Source organism: Drosophila biarmipes, chromosome 2R (genome assembly GCF_025231255.1).
Source record: "Drosophila biarmipes strain raj3 chromosome 2R, RU_DBia_V1.1, whole genome shotgun sequence".
Classification (NCBI taxonomy): domain Eukaryota; kingdom Metazoa; phylum Arthropoda; class Insecta; order Diptera; family Drosophilidae; genus Drosophila; species Drosophila biarmipes.
Window position 1 is genome coordinate 16717644 of NC_066615.1, and position 17490 is coordinate 16735133.

The following is a 17490-nucleotide window of genomic DNA, read 5'->3' on the forward strand; positions in this document are numbered from 1 at the left end:
TACTTACTAATGGTTCTATATAAGATCATCTTAGCATAATCTTATGATATATAATAGGTTACAAAAAATATTAATATTTTATAATTTTAAAAAGAACAAACCCGAAATCGTATTTTAAAATACAAATCATAAGCCGTTTTTTTCTGTATACCTTACCTATACTTTTTAAGGTTATGATTTATGGAAAGAGCATACCTAGTCGATGGTTTTTGAAAGGAAAGGGATATAAACTTTTTTATTTGTGCTAAACACACTTGATGGACATTTGCCTCTATATCCAGTATGTATCCCCTATCCCGCTTAAGCTGCATCTGTTTTATGTTGTCATTTCCATTTCCATTAACATTTTCATTTATATTCGCGTTTTGCATTCGGACTCCCATTCCCATAATGAAATTTCCCTCCACTGGCCAGCATCCTCATTATCATCACTATCATCAGTATCATCACTACCATCATCATCATTATCGACGGTGGCAGCGTGCAGCGCTTTTATGGGATTAAGGCAAACTAATTTGGCCAGCAACCCAGCTACGTGGTAAACTGTTGCACCCGCGCTGAGGACCCTCTCTCGAACCCGATCCCCATCCCCATCCTATCGCATCCCATCCTCCCTCCAGAGGAACATCAAAATGATTACGGCTTGGTTATGCGTGGCAAGTTAACCATGTGCATATGACTTCCATTTTAATGTCATTTTTACTGCAGCTGCAGGTGGTGGTGGTGAAATGTGAAAGCAGCTAACCGCACACACAACCCAAAGTGGGTGGAAAGTATCCCCCGGATGCCTGACCTTTCACCTGCCACTTCCCCCGCATGTTTGCGCTTTTACAAAATTGCGGAATCGAGTTTTGTGCTGGCAAACGAAATTGAATCCAACTTTAAAATTGCATTTACATTCGGAATCAGTTTTTGCTCCACGTCCATAATTAACATGCGGAATTATTCAAGGGGTTTTACACTGAATGTAACGAACTTTTGAGAGGTGCTAGAAATGCGCACACACAAATTTTCAAAGGAAAGTGTAGGTCTTGAAAAATTGTGATATTTGTATAAGATTATATAATAAGGACTTCGATAGATAATTTATTTAATATAATTTTACGTAATGTAGCACTCCCATAGATATCGAATATCAAAACAGCTAAGATTATCCCCCAAAAAGATGCCAGAGAACAACCTTGAGAACTTGCTGAACCAAAAACACCATATGACACCGAACCCTGAGGATGAGCCACCAACTGGCGTTGCTTTTGTGGCCCAGGAACGACCTGTTTTCAAGATCCTTCGTCGGAATTCTGTGCCAGTTGGCCTCTCCAATTACGTCAACAATTCAGAAATGGGACACCTGTGCGTGGGTTTTTCGGTTTTTGGGTTCAAGAGCGACGGGCCTCGGAAACCCCGCTCCAAATGACTTCATTAAGGAACGGCAAACTGTAAATGTGTGTGCCTAATTAGCCTGGCTACATGGACACATCTCGAATTTGATGGTCAGTTCGTGTATTCAACAGTTGGAAGACCTCAAACAAAGAAGCACTCGGGACGGCCTAATTATTATGCATGTCCCATGACCATATATCGAGGTCTGCCCGTGTCATTGACAGGGCTTCACCCAGACCCACAGCCCACCCCAGTCCACTTGACCTCCCCACTCTATTGAATTCGAATTGGGTTAAGTGCTTTAATGGCACGGCGGCCGGAGAAAATTCGGTTTCCCAAGAAAAAGCATTTTCCAGCAAGGCCACAGCTCAAGAGCAGTGTCATTGCCTATTGTTTTTGCCACATATTCGCATGCAAGGGATTTGCCAAAAACGAGCCAACAATGGGCTCAATTATGATTTCATGATTTTGCACAGAACGGCCATTGGGAACTCTCATGAAATTGATATTCAATGTGAGGGAAAAAGTTTAAACTGCTGTGGAGACAATCAAGTTACTACAAAGTTGGCCAGTATTTTCTCGGAAAAAGTCCTTAATGGCACATTTGCCAAGATTGCATTTTAATTGATTTTTCGGTAACAGTTTTCATTTTCTTCTGACTCTGCTGTCTCAACATTACTTTTTATATTCTACAGCTTATTTGGCATTTATTTGCCATTTAAAAGATAGTGAAATGTTGCAAAGAATTTAAAATTGTTTTTCATTTAAGTAGGCCACACTATTTATTTTTTGATAATAATAAACGGCCAAATTATAACTGAGTGTCTCGATAAAGAAAATATTTTTTATTAAAATCAATGTTGTTTTTTCTTAACAGTATTTTAATTGAATATTTGGGAGTATTTATTTATTTTTTTATTTACTTTATAATAGTTCTACAAGCTTTTATTTATTTCACCTGCACATAATGTAACTATCCTAGAAGTTGGCATTTTCCAGTTTTCACCACGCTGAAATTCAGTACATCGTTCAGCAAAGTTTGAGCCAAAGTTTGTGGCAACATTTAATTTAAGCCAAAAACCATTAAATAAACGAACATTACTTCCCTAGCTGAGAGCACTTTCTCAATGCTACCTTACCTGCCCCGTGCTGCTTTAACATTTTCCAGCGATGTTTATCTTTCAGCCCCAGACTCAAATTTTCAGCCATTTTTAAGTTTGAGGGAACGGTTTTCTCTTCCGGTCAATGCGTCAAAGTGGCAGCTCCAGATGGAAAAAGAATAAGGCGGCGGGCACTTAATTCTCGTTGACACTCGAGGCCCCTGGCGACGGGGGTCGCCATATACCCATATGAATGCACGTTATATGTACATTTGGATGTTGGTGTTGTGACAACAAAATATCGCTTCCACATCAAAACAATTTCGGGCCATACTTCAGGGCGCCGCCGGCACTTGAGCTCAAAACGCGCCTCATGGGGAGGGGCTGGCAGTTCGGGCTTTTGGCTCGTTTGCTCTAAATGTCAGGACATCACATATACAGTCCCACAATCCCAAATATACATATATGTATATCTTGGGCAACGAGAAGAAGGAGTCCTTCGAGTATTTGACGCAAATTTCACTTCGTCACGCAACTTTAATGGCGAATTTCTTATTTGTTTCTGCCACTGCCGCTGCCCTTCTACCTTTCTCCCTCCCACCCGATCGCCCCGTCTCTTTCGCACACACCCCAGGGACTCCCAAGTGCCGTCCCTTTCCTTCCTGACGTTGAGGTAAAAAGGTTATCAGCTTGAAAATGTTTGTCAAAATACGACGCCTGGGTATTGATTTATTAACGCTCAGCAGAACACATGTCGTATGCGTAATGAGAGGCTCACTAAACGGTTGGGAAATGCGGGGAAAATTGGTGGAAAATACGGGGAGGAGGCGGCAGCAGGATGCGGTCTGCTGACTCATTCATTTCAAATGCCTTTTGTTGCGCGCGTTATGCGTACATATATGTACAATGCACAGAGAAAAATAAATCCGATTTTTAAATGGGAAAAAATGGTAAAAATGTTTGTTTAAAATCTGGATTTTGTTAAATAAAATAAAAAAAGTTTTACTGATTTTAACAATCATCTAAATTTCCAAAATGGTGTAAAAAATGCGGAGCATGCCATTACACCCTATGAAATAAAGCCCATTTATTTATTTATGTATTTTAAAATCAAAAATATCAAATATATCTACATATATCCCTAGCCGCTACTTCATAAATCCCTAAAATGTCTTGTGGGTTTTTTAATATCAGTGCATGTACATATGGGCTTTCACATCGGGAATGGAACGCTTAAAGCTGTCAAAAGGAATTTTACAGCCCACGCGAAGCGAAAAAGAAAATTCACCAGGGCATACACACGATTTCATATCGAAGGGAAAAGCATGCCTCTATATAGTATACACAACCATATATACACAGCGCCCTTCGCATTCAATTTTAAACCGGAATGAGCGGGGTTATGGAGGCGTTGTGAGACAACGACTTGTCAGTTAACCTTTGCCATCTCAAGGATTTGCTCCGGTCTCAATTGTTCTCTGCTCCCCGCCTTTTTGCCTCGGTCTGGAGCCGATTCAATTATTTTTTAATCTATTGGATTTGAAGCTGTACTGGTAGAATGCTCAAATCACTCTACAGTATTCCGAAATATGTCTGGCAAATTTTATTTGAGTTCAATGAAATGTCCTGCGTCTAAGTCAACGTCCTAGGAATCTCGAATATGACAGACACAAAATCCTTCTCCGCAAATGATTAACAAGAATCCTAGTTCGGAATTAAGCTGCCCAGGGAAGTTCTCTGAGCTTGTCAAGGACCTGCCATCTGTCACCCTTCCATTTGGAAGCTCTCATCTGCCGGCTATAAATAGTTAAATTCCCAAGATACTGCCCACGCACAATTTTAAGACAGCGATTGGGAGGGCCATCCCTCCTGCCATCCTGCGAGTATGGCCAGAATGATAAACTGCTGGATGGATGCTTAAATTGATGTTCATTAGCGTTAAATTAGTGAGCAATTATGTTGCCTGTTCGCTGGGGCGGGCAACAGATACAGATGCGTGTCTGCAGATGGAGATGCAGATACTTTAAAGGTGGCAGCGGCGAGAGCAACAGCAGCCACCCGCAAATACATAAAAGGTGCTAAGCTACAGTAGAGCTATAAATTATTGTGCTCTAAGGGTTTAAAGGAAATTTTTAAAGCTTTGGTTTTAAGCTTAAACTTTTTAAAGATAAGCTATAGTCATCTTATAAAACATTTAATAAAAGCTAATAAGGTTGTTTAAGTCTGAATGAAAATTATCGTAAAATTTGACTTCCTATTACCGGAAAATTTCCTCATCTAGAGAGTTTACTATGCCCCCTCCCTTCGAAACGTGAGCAAACGGATGTGCTTGTATCTGTATCTGTATCTCTATCTGTATCTTCTGTAGCTTCCACCCTATGAAAAGCGATTATGTGTTGTTACAAAACGTTTATCTACATTTGTTGCCGCCACCGCTCGTACCCCATAAAAACGCTTCTATTCGCCTGGCGTTTTCTCAGTTTAATTTTAAACACGACTCTTCCTGTCCCTCGCAACATCTCCCGAAAATTTGTTGCGCGTGGCAGTTTTTAGCGGCGCGTGCTCAAAGCAAACAAACCCAGCAGAAAGTCAAAAAAAAATGGAAAAAATTAGGGGAAAAAATACTGAAAAGCGAAAAACAAAACACGAAGAAAAGTAAAACTTGTACCCGAGTTTTTCGGCAATTAACAACATGGCAGTATAGATAAAAACAGAAAAGCACACGGCAAATAGCACCGAAAGCCGAGTGGCTGGGTGTTTGTTGTTAGTGTTCCAGTTCGCCTGGCGCATTGATTGCCGTTGCCCAATTTTAAGACGATAAACTAAAAGGCCCAAAACGGGGATTACGGCCGGGCGAACAGCGCAAAACAGGCCAATTTGTGTGTGGATATTATCTGTTTGGCTGTGCGCCCCCGGGTGCGAGTTGCCGATAATTAAAAGTGTTCCAGCGCGTAATTAACAATTTTGTAAGGGCGCTGGCAAGCACGTTTTCGGGGGCCAAGATTAGAATTAATTTCCAGGTTTATTTCTAGTAACTAGGTTATTATACAATGTGATAAAGTATAGCAACTCCTGTTAAGTATTTTTGAATTCTACAAGGGGAATGCTGAATTTAAGACTTTAGAACATGATGCTTTTGTTTCTCGCTCACTTAAAATATAGAGGTTAAAATGAAGGATTTTCATTTAAGACAGGTTTACCTGTTCTCGAGATTTTTGGTTTCCAAACGGTTACTCGAGAAAAAGGATTTTAATTTGTATATATAAGACATGCAAAATAAGAACTAGAATTCAATGATATGTTGCTTTCTATATACTACAATGTACTATAATAACTCCCTGAATTATAAAAATTAGTTTATAGAGAGAATAACAAACTGTCAAAAAAAAAGTCCTTTAAAATTCTTATTTTAACGTAAGTCTTGCAGAGCCCTGAAAGGTTTCATATTACGGATGTAAAAGCAATTTAAGATGACTTTATTAATGGTTTTTCGATTCCCAATTAATTCTCAAAAATCCCCATTCCCTTTTGCCTATCCATTTTCTGATTGCGCACTCAAAGTTACATAATGGAGTCCTTTGCTACCTGCCAACCATGCTGATTACAGAGGACTTTCCCATTGTTCTGCAGTGAGACACAAAAGCTGCATTTGGCATTTGCAAATTTGCTTGCAATTCGGCAATTACTGCAGCATACATTGTGGCATCACAGAATGCAAACTCGAAGGGCAAACTCTATTTATATTCGTATGTACATATTGAGAAGCACACCTACGCAATGCAATTAAGCCGACTCAATTAATTAGACCTCAAACAAGGAGGCGATTTAAATAAACTGGAAACTTTGCAAGCGGGCCACAATTATTCCTGGCTGAAATATCTAAGTATAGGCACTGGCATGTGTGCCTTTTTGAAACCAGGTCGCCTTGTCTAGCGTTTTCGCTTTCTACCTTCTGGATAATTATGCAAAAAGCCGTTTGAGAAAGGTTTCTGCCTTGAAAATGGCACAACAGAACGTGAACAATAGACAAAACAAGGCTTTCCTTGGCCTCCCCCCATTTTTTGCTGTACTTTTTGCATGTGGGTTAATGTGCGAAATGTGCTAAGCGAACGCAAATTTTGTGTTTTTCAGTCTGTGCCATTTTGATGATATGCATGAGGCTCCCATGGCCGCAACTTCAGCCACTCGCCACTTTATTATCCACCCCACCGCGTCCGCCCGACATTTATGCAAATCAGCTTCCGTTTTCAGCTTCCCCCTGTCCAACTTGGCCTGCATTGCCGACTGCATTGGAAATCACTTAGCCAACAAGGAGACAATGACGTCATGTGCATACTAAGCCATACAGGCCAGCTTGGGTAAACAGAACTTCGAGAAATGACGTTTTTGAGTGGGGATAAATTGGGGAAAAAATAAAAATAAACTTAAGGTACTGTAAAGAATGCGAATTTACGACTTCCTGTAACAATTTCTTAGTGGTGGGTTAAGATTTTTAACAAACAAACAAATAATAACTAAATTTTAATATCCATACAACAGTTGTTGTATGCTGTTTGTGTGGCGGCAGGAAAAATAGACTAAACATATTATATATAGATTTCGATTTTTAAGAAACAAACCAATAAGTATTGAATAATTAGCATTCATATCCCATTCAGAAGTGTAAGATTTATAAGGATGGTGTTATAATGTAAGCAAATGCTCCTGTATACTGTTTGTGTGGCGGCAAGAAAACCAGATCACACATCTGTTTCGATTTCGGTTTTTAAGACACAAATTAGTAAGAACGGAAGTTCGCATTCAGAAGTTCGGTAGGAAAAACCAAATATATTCTCAAAAAAGTTAAATTGATTTTATCTCTCTCCCGTGAATGAAATTTTTATTTAAGTGTTCAGACTAAAATTCCGAAATATTTATTAAACAATATATATTCTCATAGCTGTATTTTATGTTTCATATGGGTTTGTCTTGTAGAATGTCGCCTGTACCTCCAAGTGCCAGAATGTGAGCTTGACAAGGCGAACTAGGCTGTAATAGTAGCTGCAACTGCAACTGCAGCTGGCGGTGACATCGAGTGCCTGTCCTGCACTGGGCCCCTACTAAATTGGCACTTAAAATTAGCCCAAGCAGCCACCAAAAAACAACCGGCCACTTCAAACGAACCAAAAACAAAGCAGAACCGTTCCATAAGCCGATGACGTGTATTACCTGTCATTGCGCCAAAAACGAGCAGAAAAAACGGGGGAGGAGAAAAAAGTTGATGAAAAAAGCAGCAAAAATGACAGGCATTTGAAACGCTCGAGTGACATTTGTCGTGCGATAAATAAAACTGAGGCCATTTAGTCGACGGCGACACTCGTCAGGCCCAACTTCCACCGAATGCATATTTAAGTATTCAAATCGCTCAGAAATTCTCGCCATTCTACGCCGGGTGCCACAAATTTACGGTTTCGGGTATTCGGGTACTTAACTCAAAATATGTGCGTCCCAGACAAATGGGACTGTGATTAGACACAAGCCATTGACAAAGGCCGCCAATTAATTGCGTAATTAGCCATCGTATCGGGCCATCAGAAAAATGGTAAAACAAATTGCATCGGCGCTGTGTTAACTGTCCAAAGAAATTGACAGAAAAATATTTCATTTCACTTCCAAAAAATGCTAAACGAAGCGAATTTAATTAACTAATTACATTCGCCTGGATAACTCGTTTTTTCCTAATCATAATGGGCTAATAAATCATTGAAAAATAAAACAGCCTGTCATTAAAATGTGATAGAACATTACATTTGTTAGAATGGCAATGCAATTGTTTACTTGTTTAACGAGATAATAAGGTTAAATATTATAATTTAAATTACTATTCAATAAAGGCGCTCTTAAATGCATAAAGCTTTGCCCAGCTAAAAGGAAATGTATCTACATTGTTTAAATTGTGCAAATAAATACATATGTATCTAGTAGATACTTTGTACCAGCAGATGTTCTCCTCAATTTAATAACTTCCGCAAAGGCAATTTAATTGAGCAATAAATTGCCAGCCCATTATGGTTTTAAAAAACCACCAACTAAATAAAATTCAGCCATCAGAAAATATTTAAATTCATTGAAACAAATTCAGTTAGAAATCAATAAATATGCTTTCAGCCTAACTCAATAATTTCTTTCATACACTACAATTGGCAAATAAATCAACCGAGCCATAAACTGCCGAGCTCATTAAAATGTCATAAAACTTACGAACGAAGCCAGAAATAACAGGCAAAAAAATATTTAAATCAGAAGCCGTCGAGGGTCTGTGAAATAAAATACAATCTGCAGTCCACTCCCTTCCTTCGATTTTCGACACACTCAAAACTTTATCTATCTTTTTTCGCACTCCCCTTTCGACCGCAACAACAATGGCAGTGGGATAAGAATCGTATGCATATATATGCAAATATATGTGTAAGAATATGAATAAATATATATGTTTAAGATACACATGTGAAAGAAAGAAAATGGGGAAAATAAAAACTGTTGCTTGGCGCCCATAAAGAAAAAGAGCAACGAAATGGGAGCAGCAGCGACAACTTATGTTTATTTATGGGTTGCATATGTTCTGAGAGTTTGTGTATATTTATTTCTGTGGGTGTGGCAGAGCTTGCATATACTATGTATGCACGAAAGATACATATATATCTTGCAAAAAGTCAGCTTTACAAAAGCGCAACATGTAGCTGGGATTTTATGCCCCCAAGTCCCTCTATCCTGGCAAATATTTTCACTGGCCTCCCCCGAACAGTTTGGCATGAAAAATTAAATTTACTCAACTCATCGTTGTTTTTCTTTATTTTTTTTTGCCATCCACATCCACCCTTGCCAGTGTTTTATGGCCATTACACGTGGCAGAATTTGCCAAAACTTTTAAGGTAGAAATTAATGTAGGTCCTAAGACCTGGGGAAGGGCGAAGCATAAGGTGGGAACGTGAGAAAAGGGTGAGCAGATGCAGAGTCAAATTTAAGACACTCTTTAAACTTGTTACAACACTTTAAGCTGCCTGACACGGAATCAAAGGTCCAGGACCTTTTCTAAAAAAAAAAGGTCAGAATTGGTTAAATTCACAGAACCGGAGATAGCTGAAACACAAGGCAGAACAATGGGTTCAAAACTTGAGCAAATAATCTTAAAAACAACAAACAAAGGAAAAACGAATCTACTGCCGAGTATAAAGAAAACATTTCGCATTGCCACAAAATAATGTCAACAAGAAGACAACACTTTGGGGACCAAGAGATTTCCCTGGGATACACATGCGGCCAGGATTAAATAATGAAACAGATTTCACATCTCAGTTGAATAAATATTCCATAATTAAATTGCCTGCAATGTCTTGGGGCACTTCAGCTCGCCTCGCAGAGAAATAAATTAAGTCGGGCTGCTCTCGACCGACGAGTACACCCTTAATTTGCAAACTCGAATGTACGCAGTGGGCTTACTGGGGAGTGGGGCTAGACAGAAAGCCCTTAAATTATCAATTAGGATGCCCCCAAGTCTGCCATGTGTGGGCAGTTATTCAAAGGAAATTTCAGAGAAAAGGTCACTTAGGTGTTGCATAAATGCCCTAAATGCCAGGCGCGTTTTCTCTTTGCCAAGGCGGGCGGCAGTCCTCTTTGAACCTTGTCAAAAGGGAGACTTAAAAGTTAATTTTCGAGAAGCTCTGATCAAGCTGGGACCTCAGCAAGTTAATTAGTAGGATTATTAAAACAAAACCAATATATGGTTTTATATTAAAGTAAAAGTGTATCTTTTATGCTATGGCACACCTTTTTTTAGAGATCAGAAAAATCGATGACTTGATTAATAAGCTCTTAAGTCTCTTAATCAACAATCAGTTGATTTTTTAAATATTTCTTTGGTATTGTGGGAGACATTTAAAAACTTTTGAAAGGCAACTTTCTTAAAAACTACCTCTGCAACCCCACTGTTCACTGTACTTCATATCTATATATAACTTTAAGGTATCCAATATCTGCTTATATTTAAAAGCATTCCATCCCCAGACTAGTCAACATGTCACTTTTAACTCGGTTGAAATTGTTTGCCCTGGCTTCCCAAGCTTGAGCAGCGAACAACTACCTTTCGCTGGAACAATCGAATCCAAAGCAATTATCCAATTTCTTGAAAACAACCACATGTAGTTATATAAAATATGTGTGCAAGTATATAACTGGAAAGTAACTCGTCAAGCGACCAAAGATTACACACAGTACGTGGGCAAATAGAAGTAACGCCGGCCCGTTTTGGGATGTGTGGGTCGTTCTTTTGACCACTCTCTCCATAGGACGGGGGCAAACAAGAGCCACCCACCTCCACCAGCACCACTCCGGCGGCCTTCGCTCCGTGGCTCCAATTGACGTCACGCAGCTGCTTGACTTTTGATGTTTGCCTGTGGGCAACACAACAAGCTCGTCGGCTGGCCTTCGGGCAGGGGAGTGCTGCGAGGGGGTGCCCTAACCCAATGGGGGTTAAGGGGAAAAATTGTTAAATCGATTAAAGTCAAAGTTCTGTCAGATAGAGCCAGCAGTGGCTCTGTAAAGTGCGTGAGTGGGGACGGCTCCAAAGGCAAATAGACCGGCAACAGCAGCCAGATAATGCCGCTGCCCATCAGCCAGTCAATCATTGCCACTGCCCATGCCCCCTGAAAACCATGAGAACCTCATCCCCGACTCCCCACCTGGCCACTATAAAAAGCAAAGTTTTGCAATCAACAAAAGTTAAAAGTTACCACCGTAGTAGAAAAGTTTTTCTAATTAGTGAGGACTCGGAACCGCAGGTGTCATCGGCCAAAAGGCGTCATCAAATCAAACTCATTTTGGCAGCACATACACACAGGTACAGGGTTTAATGATAAGCTGCGACCTTGGCGATAGGCAAAGGGGGTAGTTTAAACCGAATACATAATGACTAATTCTCTAGAAAATTTTACAATATTTTTTGGTATATTTTGGAAAGTATTTAGCAAAGTTAATAAAATGATGAATATACCCAAATATTCCTTTGAGTTTCTGTTACCTATATAAAGTATTTAGTCTTTCAATCACAATCCTGCAAATTATAAAACTAACCATTTAAAAATATACTCTTAAAAGTAGCATTCAAGTATTTATGATCTTAGACCCACTTAAGACGTAATCCATTTAAAAACTCGCCTTATTTCTGCAATCCTCAGATAAAGAAGGCAGTTTACCTTTGACAATATGGTTCGTAGAACCTGAATCCAGAACTAGAGTCGGTTTAGGACAAACGGCGTCATCAAATCAAACCTATTTAGCATGCACATAGGAGATATATGCGTACATATAGTGATAAGCCAAGACTTTAGATATAAGTAAGTCCGCGGCAAATGCGTCAGTGGGCCGCAGATAAGATACCGGCCGCCGGGGATTTCAGATGGAGACAGACTCGAGACGAGAAGTCAGTGGGTCAATCTGGCCCACAGTATTGCCATTCCCCTTGTCACCAGACTGCTGACACATGTGTGTCTTATACACACTTGGAGATCCTGTGCGTGGGTCGCTTTTTTATTTCGACATTCAGCGTTTTCTGCTGAGCTGCAGACAAATGCCGTGCATATTAAAATCCACACAGAGACAATGAAATTTATGACTTTCGCACAAAAAGCAGGTCCAAATTTACGACTAATAAACCGCAGCGGGCAGGAATGAAATGAAAATGCGGCCAGCTTTCGGTTTGCTTTGGGCCGATGACACATTTCAGGGGACCTGTCAGCGGCTGCCCCGCAAGAAGTGACATCTGTGGCATATTGACAACCTGGGAAAACTGAAACCGAGAAGTCGCCAAGTCGAGACACCGAACCGAATGGGATCAATGGGCTCGTAGATCGCCAGTTAATTGGCTGACGGCGGCGTATACTTAATCTATTTTGAACTCTGTCAACTAATAATAGTCTTGGCCTCACGTGCCGCGTCTGCTTATCTCGGCTCCGTAACCTTATCGTTTATATATACGTATATGTGGAAAAAATAAAACTTAATCAGGATAAGTTCCCAGGGAGCGAGGAGGCCAAATGACTGGGATCAGGCGAAGGCGAAGGAAAGCCAATGGAAACTTTGGCTCTGCCATCAAAGCGAAATGCGGTTGCCCTCCTAATTAGTTCGAAAAGGTCTTAGACGGCAACCAAAAAAAAAAGGAAAACTGCGGAAAACTTCCCAAGTTCGTATAATCAAATGAGCGAAGAAAGCGAAGCTGGAAAAGAAGGAGGCTTCCTGCAAACACGACAAGTAAATCCCACTTGGCCCACAAAAGCGCCAGAAGTTGACTAACAAAATTGTTTGGAGTTGTGGCTTTGCACGATTTAAGAAATGGGAAACTTAAAAAATAAATAATAAATATATCTTTAACTCACCTAATAATTTAGGAAAAATATATATACAAAATGTGTGCTGTAGGAAGCATTAATTGGCTTCCAACAAATCCAAATAACCTTAAACCAATTATAAAAAAAACAGGAAAATGGAAAATACATCTTAGGTCAGTCCGGAATGCTTTAATAATGAAAAATAGTTTTAAAAACATTTTTATTAGCAGGCAACCCCGAATCATCTGTTAATAATGTGGAGCAATTCTGCGCCTCTACCAAATCAGTAAAATCAATCAAGGAGAAATCCTAAGTCCGTCTGGAATGCATGTAATAATTAAAAACAACAAAGAAAAGCAGCACATTACTCTTAAATTACAAAAAACACCGAATCATCTGTTAATAATGTGTCTAAATTCTGCGGCCGTCTCGAATCGATTTTCCCATTCTAATTGCTGGAACAGAATTGGGTCTCCGACATAAAAAGCGAATTATTGAAGAGCTTCCCGGGTCCAAAAGGAATCTGGATCCCCTCAGCACTACGTACGTATTTGGACGCACGTACCTAAAGAAGAGGGCCGTGTTGGGTGGTTTGATTTCATTTTTTGTTCGCTTTTTCTTGGCCGAAGGTCGTGGCTTTTATTGGCCGCTTTCGTTCCGTCCGCTCCGTCTTTCCTTTTGGCCAAACAATTAAATTTTCGCTGTGTGAATATTTCTTTTCATTTCGCTGTTTTTTTGCTTTGATTGGGGCTGGCGTGGGGAGTGGAGAGAAGTTATGATTATTTATTCAGGCAGCACACAAAAATTTGTGGGCCACTTTTCGAAGAAGACGCAAATTATGCGCCATAAGTTTTTTCCGGAGAGTGTGACTCACTTTGGGCATGGAAATTTCATATTTACACATAATTTATCAACATCCGTCAGAGTTTCGAGGCATTATCGCCGCCGCAACTCAAAAACTTGTGCAACTAATTAATAATATCAACTTAGTTGGCCAAGCTGATTTCCATGTTTTTCGGCGGCCAGGTGGAAATCGAATACACAGCGAATATTGCGCATACGCCGTGTGGCTTTTGTTTACGCGATGCGTTCTATTTCTGGACTGCGAAATTAATTGCGAATCAGAATTGAAAAACAATTTTCCCAGCCAATTGTTTGGCATAAAAGCGTATGGAATGAAAGATGTATATCGCAGGGAATAAAACAAAAAGCCAAACAAAAAACGAGGACAATAAAAAAGCGCTCTTCGTCGCCTTTGTCCTTTCGGTTTTATGATGAGTTTTTCACGTGCCGCTGTTCACCCTTGTCAATTCCAGTTGCAGAATACCTAAAAAATATGGGACATGAAAGGAAGCCAAAGGACTCTTGTCAATAAAAACGCCTTAAAGCCGACTGATAACTTTTTCATTAGTTTTCCCTTCTTCAGGGGGCGCGGACCGCAACTACAAATTTTCCCTTTGTATTTTTAGAACATTTCCCATTGCCAAGGAAAAATATTATTGATGACTTTTTATTCCCGTGCGCGGCCCATTATGGTTTGGTCGAAGCCACGAGGAGAATCAATCAATAAACGAGGAATCCCAGCTGAAACTAAGCCGGGCCATAAGCTCCACGGGTCCAGGAAACGTGCGGACATGACAGGAATCTGCTCTCGTCCTCGTCCTCGTCCTCGTCCTCATCCTACGACAATGGCGAGGGGTAAGGGCAACGGAAGGGGCCCCGAAAAGGGCCTTTCAAGGGTGCTGGCCCCGGGCCATTGAATCGAATACGCATTGAAGTCGCCACCCTGCCACCAATTTATATATCTACGTATTCAGCCCCATCCACACCCCACCCTCTCAGCTTGGAATTGAATTTGGCTTGGAAATTGTGTGTTTTGCCGCTGATGGATGGTTGTCTCTCGCCTCTTGGCCATCTGTATTGCCAGGTTTTATTCTCGTTTCGTTTGGCGAAGATGCCAAGTATACAAAATGGAATTAATTACAAATACAGCTCATCGAGGACGAGCACGAGAATTTCTTATCGGGATTTCAGTTGCGAAAGCAGAAAAGAGGATTTTCAAAAGAAGAAAAGTAGTTGGATTACGCAAAAAGTCTCCTCAGATGTAACTAAGGTCCTAAGCTTTAGGAGTGTTTCAAAGGCTTCTAGCAATTTTAGAACAATATATTGGTGAACAAATAAAACCGGTTTTGGGTTCTAATACTTCTTTAGATAAGATTAATATCCCAATATAACACAATTATTATTTTAGAAAAACCATAACAAAATTTCAATTCATACCAGTTTGTACCATGTTGTTATTACCTTTTATGAACACCTATTTCCATTTTACAGCAATTTATAAGGCAATATCATAAAAAGCTCCTAAAATAATTTAAATAATTTATGAGTATATGTTCGGTTGTGCCCCGGTACTGACATAAAAAAGTGTCTGGAAATCACCTGATCGAAAGATAAACTCCATAACAATAATATTTACCTGCTCTACTTTCATGTACGTTTCTTTGTAACTCAGTAATGGAATTGCTCCTGGTTCTAATGTGTTATTTTCTTGGGTGTTTCCCTAAAGTAGTCTATAATAATATGGTTTCCTAATAAAAAATTCAACGATTTTCAGGCCAGAACTTAATTTAGTTATCATTGGGTCTATTATACCAATTCTTTCTAAATTACTCGTTGGATCTTGGAGCACTTTGGATTTTTATCTTTTGAGTAGGTCAATATTATATAATATTTATACCTCTTATGAATTTGGACCAACCTTTTTTCATTAACTCATTTATTGCGTAAAAATATGAGTTTACGAGTATATGTTCGGTTTCCTAAGCACAGGCTTAAAATAGGTTATGGATAGTGGATTCACCGACCGAAAGATAAAATCAATAATAATATTTACTCCTGAATCTAACAGGCTTTTTATAATAGCATAGTAATGTACTAAAGACTTCTTCCGAATATTCATCGATCCAGATCCCAGCGCACTTATCAATAGGTATAGTATACTGATTGTTTCCGAGTATCTCATGGATTCCCGAGCTCTGCGGTCCCCCAGCACCCCCGTATCACCTCTCCCCACCCCACCTGGCCCTCCCACCTGCTTAAGTAGGCGACTTTGCGGGCTTATTTAATTTTGTTTGCTTTTTAGTTGTGTTTGTTTATCAAGCAATGCCAACCCTTGGGCAATTGATAAGCGCGTGAAATATTTAATCGCACGGGGAGGCAAACAGAAATGGCACCAGAATCGGAATGGGAATAGAACTGTGGAAGCGGAGTGGATTCGAGTGCGAGGCGAGTCTCACCTGACTTTCTGCTCGGCTGTCACCTGCTGGCGATGTCTCTCGATTTCTTGGTGGCGAATCTCCTGCGTCCACCTGTTTCACCTGCTCCTCCGGCTTTTCCTCTGCTTTTTCTTCGTGGCCTTTTCCTTTGCCTGTCTTTCGCTCTTTATGGCTAAAACCAAATTTAATTTGTTACTTTCCTTGATTTTCCCTGCTTTTCTACTTTATTTGAAGGCTGCTTGGTGGGTTTTCTTGTTGCTGTTGTTGTTGTGTTGAGGGTTCTCTTTGATGTTTTAACAAAAATCCGGCTATTACATTTTGATGGGAAAAGCGTTTTTACTGAGATTCCAACTGTTGTTACCGACTCTCCATGCTATACACATTTGAAAAGCCAATAAGACGAACTGCTGCAATTAAGCTAATTGGAATGGTGCACAGCGCATGTTTAGCAACTTTTTATTTTTCGGTTCTGTTTGAACTTTACATAATAACGAGGACCAGGTCCACATTTTTTACTAAGTTTTCTCTTTATTTGGTTGGAAATTATTTAACTTTTTATAATATATTCCATATAAAAGTATGTGCCATGTAAACCCTTTAATTAATTGAGAACCCGAATGTATTTTTAGCTAAAATAAATATATTTATTTTTGTGCTTAATTCCCCATGTGCTTCACTGTAATTGTTGTTTGTTTTTTCGACTGCTACAGTGGGCAACCAAAATTGAGTTTTGGGGCTTGGAATAATATACGGTCGAATTTCGGTTGGCATCTTGCGAAGGCAATAAAAGAAACTTATTGGCTTTCTGCACAGCGCATGCTTATCATTGATTTATGCTTCACTTTTGTTTAAACTTTTAAACAAAAACAGGTTTTTCGGCTTCTCGCCCATGTAATTGTTCAATTTATTTGGCCTAAATAAACACTTTTGTTTGTGCACATTTTCGCTGCCACCTGAAATCGTCGAGGTATGTATGCTGTATTTTCGGTTGATTTTATTGCTTTTCTTGCAACTCCTACACTGGCCCGAAAAAAATTGTGTTTTATTTCTCTCCAATTGGACTGCTTTGCAATAATATATGGGCAAATTCTGATTGGCATCTTGCAAGGCAGTCGCCCCTGACCCAATTTTCGATTATCGATAGGAGTCGATGGCGCAGGTTGCAATTGCACTTTTACAATTTGTTCTAAAGTGTGTGGCTCACTGGCCTAAAACCTGATATGATCTTGTAAATTAAATGCCGATTAGGACAGGTAATTAGCCGAGTGATCGATGTACTTGTTTGGTAATTAAGACCTGAAAACAGTGCACTCGAAACCGGCATTTGAATCATATGCGCAAGCCCCTTTCTCTCGGCACTCTCTTGCCCCT

At 39.8% G+C, this 17490-nt stretch overlaps 1 protein-coding gene across 5 annotated transcripts in view; it reads right to left on the minus strand.

Annotated features, from left to right (window-relative positions):
* The window catches only part of LOC108036411 (cAMP-dependent protein kinase type II regulatory subunit), a 33954-nt gene that overhangs the window by 15779 nt on the left and 685 nt on the right, over nucleotides 1-17490 (minus strand). For all 5 annotated transcript variants that reach the window (XM_050887423.1, XM_017112534.3, XM_050887422.1 and 2 more), the window contains exon 2: nucleotides 16141-16291. The gene's annotated coding sequence lies outside the window, so the exon portion shown is untranslated. The remainder of the gene's footprint in view (nucleotides 1-16140; nucleotides 16292-17490) is intronic.